Source organism: Rhea americana, unplaced genomic scaffold (assembly GCF_003343005.1).
Source record: "Rhea americana isolate MKP2758 unplaced genomic scaffold, rheAme1 scaffold_25, whole genome shotgun sequence".
Lineage (NCBI taxonomy): Eukaryota > Metazoa > Chordata > Aves > Rheiformes > Rheidae > Rhea > Rhea americana.
This window is the reverse complement of record NW_028186368.1, coordinates 3,586,257-3,596,619: the sequence shown is the minus strand read 5'-3', so window position 1 is coordinate 3,596,619 and position 10,363 is coordinate 3,586,257. Positions and strand designations below refer to the sequence as shown.

General features: G+C 39.2%; 1 pseudogene; it reads right to left on the bottom strand.

The window, feature by feature from the left end:
- Positions 1-3,274: 3,274 nt before the first annotated feature.
- LOC146594780 (uncharacterized) lies at positions 3,275-4,598 on the bottom strand (annotated as a pseudogene).
- Positions 4,599-10,363: the final 5,765 nt, after the last annotated feature.

The window sequence follows — 10,363 nt, the reverse complement described above, 5'->3', positions numbered from 1 at the left end:
GAAATAAGAACTTTCTACTCTCCTTGAACATTTTTAGTCACCTGTAAAATCAGCCAGCATTATTTTCAATTGTATAAAACAACTTTTTTTACTTATTGTAAGGGTAAGGTGGGGGCAACACCTGGACCTGGCAGGGATGCTACATAAACAYGAGGCACAGTATCGTCAATACTGAGCGTTTATTACCTCTGTGTCTGAGCAGGGGTTCCCCAGTGATTTCCCCATCAAGGCAATAGTGGAGCAGGAGAATCCCARGCACTGCTGAGCATCGGTCCATGGTGAGGAACGCTGAGGGGGCCACTATAAGAGGCTTTTATGTACTACATGCATGCGCAGTAAGCATATTGAGATCAYCACTAACCTTGATTCAATGCTCAGGTGTAGAGCCACACTGGCACAGGCTCAGCCGTGTGATTATGGGTCCACATTCCCTGTTGATGCTGCTTGTCCCACAGAACGGTCTGGCTAGCTTCTATCGCCCATCTCCTTGACATTTTTCCACATTTCTCCATATGCTCCACATCAACGCCAGAAAGTTAGTTGCAGGTCATTGCAATTTTCAGAAGGGCAAGGGGTGAGGGAGTTTACGAAGCAATGAAATTAAAACATTACRCAATACAAAACAAATGATAAACAAAAGTCATCCTTGTAGGAGGGAGGGGGCCCAGCCACCCCRTTAGGGAGGCAAAACAATTAGTCAGCCAGGCATTTCCATCGTTCTGCCTGATGTGTTGGACTGTTTTGTAAGTGGTTAATATCATTCTCAATAGACGCTGATTCATCAGTGATATTAAAACAGCACTTCCCAGTAAAGTTATGACATCTGTGGTAATGTTCATGTCACAGTAGGGTATAGATGATCACTAGAGAGTTTTGCAAAATTCTTTTTTGTACTGCTTCCAATTTTTTATTTAATGAGGCAATGGCTCTAGACATCCAATTTAAGCTTTGAGCTAAAGCACAGGTAACATGCTCTAACTGCATATATTTATGTGCCACCACGGGATCCCAATTAGGCTTAACAATAGGTCTAAGGCTTTTGCATGAGAAAATATACTTACATGGGGAATACATATGGCATCTAGGATATGTCATGGGGTTCTTCACTGCTCTGTTTTAAAAGGAAGGCTGTTTAAAGTGGCACCACCTACAGTGTACGGACCACCTGTGGCACTGGCTGGCACATATGTGTGTGCTGTAGTGCTATTCAGAAGGAACCATCCTAACGGTAGTATAAAGTGAGCAGACACAGAGGTAATATTCATAGTATCATTACAAATTAACTGTGTATTGGTTACATTCCACAGAACAGAAGTAGTATTTACAAAGCAAAAGCAAATATCTGCTTTAGATATGCTAGTTATACAAAAGGAGTAAGTTCAAGGTGTCAGCTTTTGGGAAACAATACCCAAATCATATAAATTTATGGGAGTAATAGAAATATCAAATTTTTTAGAAAAGTGTAACTCTGCAACACCGTGAGTGGAGTTGATACACCTGTGTAACACATAGTTAAGACACCATCCACTGATCATTCTGCTGCAATACAGAAAGTAGAGAGGTTAGTTGATCTTTATGTGAGCCAAAACCATGAATTTACACAGAAAGTTGGATGGTCTTGTAGATCAATGGCATCTGTCATGGTCACCAAGAGGCAGCATTCCAACAGCAATTTACAGGTGCTGGTGCAATAACCTGTTGATGGGAAGATAGGAAGGCATGGTATCACCATCAGGAAGAACTAGAGCAGTGGCTCCTGGACCATATGCTAAAACAGTGCCAGGCCATTTTGAGGAGTCTGAGGAGTTAGTATCAACGTACTGGCTAAAGAGTTTGTTGAGGATGTTTGCTAAATTTGAGGCACTTTGGCACTGTAAATTAGAATTCCTCATAGTTTTGGTGTTTCCTGTGAGACATTCACTGGCATGGATATGTATACCTGGAAAGATACATTTTGAGAAGAGGTCAATAATTAGGTAGTCAAATGTTAAATGTAAGTTTATAACTTTTTGTTCAGTAATTATAAGTTGCTCAAGTGTAAAGAATTTTACCTTGCTGGAGGTGAGCCTGCAGGGGGCAATCCCCCCTTCCATTACAGATATCCAAGAAGGGATTGCTAGGGTCAATATTTGGCTTGTACTTGCTCATAGGGAGCAAGCATTTGAACACGCCTGTTGTTAAGCATAAACAGCACCTGTGGGAGCATGCTTAGCCACCCCTGACTGTCTGCATGATGGTAAGTTTTTGAATTTATTCTTTTAGCAGGCCATTCTTTCTATAAATCCAGTAGTTTGAGGTGGTACAGTATAGGCAAAATTCAAGTGATTCCCAAGATTTTTGCTTATTTTTGTGCTACATGGCCTGCAAGTGGGTACTTTGGTCACTCTCTATTGCTCTAAGTTGATCTAAGTCCTGTACAGCAGAAAATTGATTTGTATGGGAGGTAAGATATGCATACAAAGGCCTATGTAAGTGTTTGTTTGCAGCAGTTAATATATATTTTCATTTTTGTGAAGGGGGCAATGGGACTAAATAATCTGCTTGTTAGGTTGTAAAAGGTTGTTCCCCTCGTTTGATGCAACTGTGTGTGTTGATGAAAGGCATTTTTGTTGTCTTCATATAAGCGGAACAGTTAGCACATATTATTTTATACATGGGATGGCCTCATGATAGATTTCAAGCCTGAGTTGTGATGGGGCCATGGTGCCCTAATCATTCATACTTTTGCCAAGTTTGTTTTAATTTTGTGGACTTGTCATTTGATCAACTGCTGTGTTATGCTGAGTTTTGAGGGTTTTCTATTTTTGATGGGCGTCAATAAGTCGGACAGACACAACTTTAGTTTGCTCAGTGTCCCAAACCTTTTCCCACAAGGGAATCCCCCAGAGTTCTTTATCATGCATCTCTTCCACTGTGCAGTGGCCCAGGGGCCTGAATTTTTCTGCCCAATAACATGTTGACTCCCAAGAGGTACTCATGAATTGGTTCTAATAAAACAGGGGTAGAAAACAGGACATTTTTTTCCAATTGCTAACATAACTACAGTTTGTACTGCTGGGGTGGCTGATTTTTGCAACCTACATATATAAGTAGTGGCCTTCCCCAGAGCTACTGCACTCTATAGTATGGTACTTTTTGTCCCAGTATCTGTTAAAGCAAGTACAGCAATTTTTCCTTTGGAGCACCAGCAAATTTGTAGGGGTACATAAGGGTGCTGTTCCCTCTGATGATAAGCTGCAACTGCTACTTATATTATGGGGGACCCACCTCCCCCTCAGTGTCTTTTGGCTATCAATTTCCATGCTGTGGCTGGAGTGAAGGAGGTGGTAGGCTGTGTTTAACATTGCTGATTAGCAGGTAACCACTTCCACTGCTTAAATAAGTCAGCAGTAGAAAGACCATTTATGTTGTTACGTAATAGCCCTGCCTGCAGCAAATCAGCCTGTATCTGTTGCCTCCTTACTTTTTCTCTGGATTTAGTAGTCTCTGCCATTTGTTTTTCAGCTTGGAATTCTGAATTGATCTTATTTGCTTAGTACCTGTTTCACCAATAACTGCCAATTCTTTATATTGTTTATCAAAGCCCCTACTGTCCTTGTTGCRGGCATTACTGTGCCAAGTAGTAACAGTTTTAAGGCACTTGAAGTCCCCTTTAATAATTGGGTTTTCATTTGCTGTGTTATTTCCACATCATCCAATCTATTTCCATCTACTAACCCAATTGCTACCATTAGCTGCTGCAACACCAACGTGTTCCCTTCTTCAACAATATGCCACGCTCCCACTGTAGCGGCTAAGTCACCTGTGGATGGAAAAGCACCTACCACTGGGGCGCACAACCACTGATATAATGTTGGAGCTACAATATCATCTCGTGCAGAAGTTAATTGGGTAAGATAATACTGTACTTGAGCACCAGTTGATCAGGGGTTCATTAAATTCAGCTCCTCTTAAGAGAGTAAGCAATTCAGTACCTGCATTCCATGCTCTTGCTAACCAGGCTATCAAAGACTCCTCAGACTGCTGCTGGGAAGTAGTTAGAAATTCATGCAATTCCTTCAGGGTAAGTACATCCTAGATTACTCTACCGTATTCCCATCTATTTGCCTCTCTCCCTTCAATTGCACAAGAGGTGGGGAGTAGCTGGCTCTCCTTCTAATCCAAATTCAACTTGTGAGCCAGATGAATACTCCAAATTTTATCACCCAACTCCTCCGGGTCCTAGGAGGGTCTAGTTGTTATTGCTCTCACCTGCAGAACGGTAGCTGGGACTTTACCATAGTGCTCACAACATGTTAGCCACTCGTAAAGCTAATTGCTCTACCCTGTGGGTTAATTCCCGGCTCTTTTCAGTTTGGGTTGTAATCAACTCCTGTGCTAGCTTTTCATGTCGTGCAAATCTCCAGATCTACTTCTCCAGATCTCTTACTCATTGCTGCAAAGACAGTACCATCTTTATCTAAGTCTCCAATGCCCATCAACAGCACCCACCTTAATCATTCAGTTGCCCTCTGAGCTGCTTCCAAAGCGCCACGATAGGGCATAGCCCTTAAAGTGGATTCAGCTGCTTTTAGGGTAGCATTTTCTCCCTGTGCCATCTCTCACTAGTCCTTGGGGACTGCCAGAGAGGCAAGCAATGCAGCTACCAGCTCCCAGTGCTTGGTCCAGGGCCACCCTAGCAGCCAAAGGTGAGCAGCCCCTCCTTGGCTTTTGCCCTCCCCCTTCACTCTCCTCAGTCATAGAGTTATCATTTGTGTATCCTGCAGACCATGCCAAGTGTAAGGATGAGGCAAGGGGCCCCGGCAGGGACAGATACACAAGCACAAGGCATGCTCTGATCGACACTGAATGTTTATTACCTCTGCATCTGAATGAGGGTTCCCCAGCAATTTCCTAATTGAGGCAATAAAGGCACAGGAGAATACAGCCCATCATAGCACAGATAGAAGTGAACGGCAAAAAAGGTTATGCTCTTACAAAAAAAATTTTGGAGCATAAAATAAGAAAGTAAATGTATGATTTTCAGCCACTTTAAATAATTCCACAGAAAAGTACAGTTACTTTCTAAAATGTGCAAAGATTATTCAAAGCATCTATAGAGAAGATATTTTTTCCAGCTAGGAGCTATAACTTTATACAACTATTTTTTTTAATTGTGAAATAAAACTCTCTTGGGGGAAAGTTCCTGACAGGGCATGAGGACAGCCATTAATACAAGGTAATACAATAACGTGAGCATTTCGCTCTTTGCAAGAAGGACTGGAGCTTTACTAGAGCCAAGAAATATTAGTTTGTATCTTTCACAATCTAACCCACCTAATCTAGCTTCAAGCTTCTGCACAAGGAATCAGATAATATTTGAGGTTATGATATTTAAATGGAGATGTCTGCCTAATGGAGTCTTCAGTTCTTATGGATGTCCAGTCAATGGAGACATGGGGCTGATTCAGTTTCCTCACCTAAGGTTTCTGGGGTCATTTTAGATGCCCTAGAATATCTTACTCAGCTTCTAGCTGCCACTCCAAAATGCTGTGGAATATGTTGGTCTTGTGTCAAATCACAGAATCACAGAATCAGTAAGGTTGGAAGGGACCTCTGGAGATCATCTAGTCCAACTTCCCTACTCAAGCAGGGTCACCTACAGCATGTTAGACAGGGTTGAATACAGGCAGGCCTTGAAGATCTCCAGAGAAGGAGACTCCACAACCTCTCTGGGCAACCTGTGCCAGTGCTCTGTCACTCTCACAGGGAAGAAATTCCCCCTCACGCTCAGGCAGAACTTCCTGTGCTTCAATTTCTGCCCATTGCCTCTTGTCCTGTCACATGGGACAGCTGAAAAGAGTTTGTCCCCGTCCCCTTGACACCCTCCCTTCATGTACTTGTACACATTGATCAGATCCCCCCTCAGTCTTCTCTTCCCCCGGCTAAACAGGCCCAGCTCTTGTAGCCGTTCCTCCTAGGGCAGATGCTCCAGCTCTCTGGTCATCTTCGTAGCGCTGCACTGGTTTCTCTCCAGGAGCTGTCTCTCTTGTCCTGAGGAGCCCATAACTGGACACACACTGGTGTCAAATCTACCAGCTACATGAAAAAGCCTCAGATGCTSCAGGAAGCTTCTAATATCTTTTAAATAGTTGAATTTGAAGCCATGAAGGAGGTTCAACTCACTCTAAGGTGGACCAGTAGAGCACAGGTGTGACATACAGAAAGCTCATGCCCTTCTGAAGTGGTAGCTAGAAACCTAGGAGAGTGTCCTAGAGCACTGTCAGTAGCAGCAGATTCTACCAGCTCACATACTCATTCTTCTTAAAGATGAATTGATTGTCCAGAGATGTGTACTTAACACTGTCATCTGTASTATTCTGATAAATCATCCTGATAAATGTATGCTAATTTTATTTATTTATTGCTAAATCTGAAACAGATTTTTTGCTCAGAAAAGTATTTGAGAAGCGTTTACAGCTCCTTCATAAATATCACAGATTATCAGTCTATTTTAAGCTGTGGTCACAGTTTCATAGAATTCTTGGATTGTTCCTCAATTAAAGCAGCCACTGGTAAGTAACTAAGAAGGCATTTATTGAAGCCTCTTTCTTCAGTTTTGATAGCATATTAAATTATTGTGGCACAATAAGATAACACTATTCATCATAACACTATTTTGTGCAACAAATAATCATGCTCACTGCTTCAAATTAGAACTGCTTCAATAATTATTACCAAGTATATACTGCAGCTCTTGGTATTCCCACTAACATATTAATAGATAATAATTTCTCGCATCCCACCAGTTTCTCTAAATGACTGAAAAAAATCTCAGAGTGACAGTCACCAGGAGATCAGGATCAAATTAATATTCATAAAATTGATCAACTAGTCTCACTAGGAACTGACCTGACAGGATACAGTTAGTGGAATTAATGCCTTTGTATAATAAAGTTGTTTCTATCAGATGTATGTTTTGCTTACACAAGAATTTCATTGAAAATGTAATGATTCAAACTGGAAGACTTCCCAATGGCTTTCAGAAACATTGATTGAGGAATAGAAGATTAGAACAAATGGAACATATCTTTGTTCAAAATCATTGTATTTCATTGCTCAAAATTAGAAACAACTCGTAATAAGATAATTATTCAGTTAGACTGCAGCAGGCCATACTTGCATCCCAGAATATCATTATTTCGACAGTTTTGTACCACTGATTTGAAGAAGACTGAGATGAAAGATGCTTTTTTTGGCCATCCTTTTCATCTGCTGATTGAACCACATTAGAAACACAGTCTATAATTGTAACTAATTACTGACTTTCAGTTGGTCTAAGTTTCTCGTAGTATGAGTTGTGTGAAAATTGACTGTTCCTCTGTGATTGTAATAGCAGAATGATTATTACAATATGGCACAACACAAGTTTTTTATAGGGTCTTTGAAGTAATTTATGTACCATGATAATTTAAGTCCTAAATAAATTGCCTGATTAAAAATAGCTAAAGGAGTCAGAAATTAGATTTTTGGCAGATTTTCTTTATTTTGATGGAACTACAGAGATATGTAAAGAAAGGGATCATGAAGTGRCTGCTGTGATTTATTTCTCCTAAGAAAAAACAGAAGGAAGACTCCTTGCCCTATTCCTCAGAGAATATTATGCCATTCGTAGACAACAGAAATTAAGAGAAATTAAATTAGCCATTAATTTACAATTCTAGCCACAGAATATAAGAATATGCATTGCCCTTTTAGGACTGTTGGGTAAACCGATCAAAATTTTCCCTGAATTTGGATACTCAGAATAGTTTTAAAGCAAGCTATAATATTCGTTTTACTGTAAAGAGCAGAGTATATGCTCTGTAAAACATAAGCTGGAAGAAAGATGTTGCTTGGTGGGTGTAATATGCAACGGAATATAATTTATAGACTAAGAGGATAACTTTCTGGAAATTAAGGGTGGAGGGGAAACAACTGCTTGATAGTGATTAGATAGGACAGCATTTGTTCARCAAGTCAATGTAGACTGGATCAGAAGGTAAGATTTTTCAAAAAGAAATGTGTGTCAATATGAAGACTGAAAAGGAGCATTATAGTACCCTCTGAATAGATATGCAATCAAATGATGAGTGAAACAGCTCTCATACACAGTAGCAGTGCATAATATACCATTACTCAGTTACAACGTATTGCACGTAATTGTCTCAAAAACAGCTTTAACTTGATATACTCACAATTAAATGTGAATTGTATTTTTCCTCTCTCAGTCATTACCACACTTAACACAATAGCTTCTATTGCCTTTTTTATTGATGCTACATTTATAATTTCAAAGGCAGCCTCTTGCAAGACTAAGTTTACATCCCTGAGCATCTACAGCCCTCCTCTTGACCTTTGGCAAGGCCACATGCTTCAGCAAAGTGTCTAAAGAGGATTGCTAAAAGCAGGACCTATGCAGTTTGCTTTTTATGTCTGTCAGTTATGATGAAACTTAGAGTCAAAATAATCCAAAATTGTTTTAGGCTGCTGGTATGCACTAATGAACTCAGTGAAACTGGATTACTAGATCAAACACTTCAAAAAATCATTATAACACCTGCATTCAGAATGGGAGGAAAAAGCCCAATATCTAAATGAAAATCAGAGATTAACTAACACAACAGATGTTCCATGGATTACCAAAAACAATTAAGCTCATGAGCAGACTTCCACAGGTAGAACTATGATGAATACAAATAGAAAAGAAATTAGGGATTCATTAAAAAACAGAATACCAGGGGGACAAAAGGCAACTATAAGTTTACTGCATTATTCATGCTTCTTCTATCAGTAAAGTATATCTATATTATTATGTTTCAGATTTTGTCACTGAATAAACACATCTGAAATTTTACTACAAGCGATATAGCTTATAAAAAGTAAGAATTTGGCTTTTATTATTATTACAGCTAATCTTTCCTTTTTTTTTTTTTTTTTTTTTTTTTTCTTTATTCCAACATATACTTCTTTTTCTGGAGAGTTTGGAGAGACAGATGACAGAAAATCTAAAGAAATGCAGCCTGACATCTAACTAAATTGACTATTGCAATGTAGTATGGTTGCCAGTCTATATTTGTAAGAAGTATCTDTAAGAATGAGCCTAAAATATCTTTGGAGAGCTAAGAAGTAGCCCAAAGCAAATGAAAGACTTTTAAAAACAAAATTATGTGTAAACTTTGACATGACTCCTGGGAGTAGCATGTGCCCATTATAGCAATCTGAAAAGCTGTCTATAGTTGATAATACAAGATGTTGTTTTGCAAAAAGTCATTGTCAAGTCATTTATTTCAAAAATTTCCTGAAAAGGTATATGTTTTGTTTTGCAAAACATAATCTTGAAAGATAATAAGTATGCATTAATAAGAAAACTATTGAGGTAGATGTTGAAAATCTCAAGCATAAAAAAAATCAAAAATTTGTTTTTAAAAATCAAAATCCCTTTTTCTAACAACCATGTAGTTTAAATACTTACTTTTTTTTAAAGTGAATGTAAGGATTTTCCCATGCACTTGACTCCTGAACCTGGATATTTGAAAATATAAAATATAATAAGATTGATGGTACCAAATAATGAGTTTTGCGTATGTAAGGCTGCACTGATGATTTCAAAATATTCAGAAACCAACATACAATTTTAGAACCAGTCTATGATGATGTTATTCCCAGATTCTAAGGACACACTGATACACCATATATTCCCCAAAGTTAAGAACTCTTGGCATTTCATTCATCTCCTGCAGAAATAAGTATTGTATCCTTTAATGGGGCTAGGGTTGCAAAGAAGCAGGACCAGAAGCAGAAAGCGTACACCTATTTCCTCCTAGTCAGACAGACAGATTACAATTCAGAYTGAAACTCTGAGAGTTTGTAATCTCAAACTCTTGAGACCCAAAATACTTACAAGAACATAACCATTTAAACTGATTTCAGATCATRCTTTCTGACAGAAAACACACATTCAAAGGTTAGTACAACAGCCAGGAGCACAACATACAATATACATGAGCACTGTCTAACAAACTCGGCTGAGCCCTTGAGCAAGTAGAAAGCTTTCAGACTCTAACAGTGAAGGCAGAATAATCTCACTGGGACCGGTAAAAGTCAACCTGTAGCTTGTCAAGGCCTGATCAGTCCAAGAGAAGGCATTTGCACTMATTTTTTTATGAAGGTTTGCTTTTGGTAGCTTCCATGCTTCCCCCCCCCCACAAGACTAGCACACTCTTCCAGCGGTGTAAGGCACAAATTTTCCAGCCTTCTTTCCCTTCTTTCTGTCTCTCTCTTCCAGTCTGCTGTTTAAAAAGAGAAGAATAGAAGAATGCTTTACCAGTGATGCATATCTGTT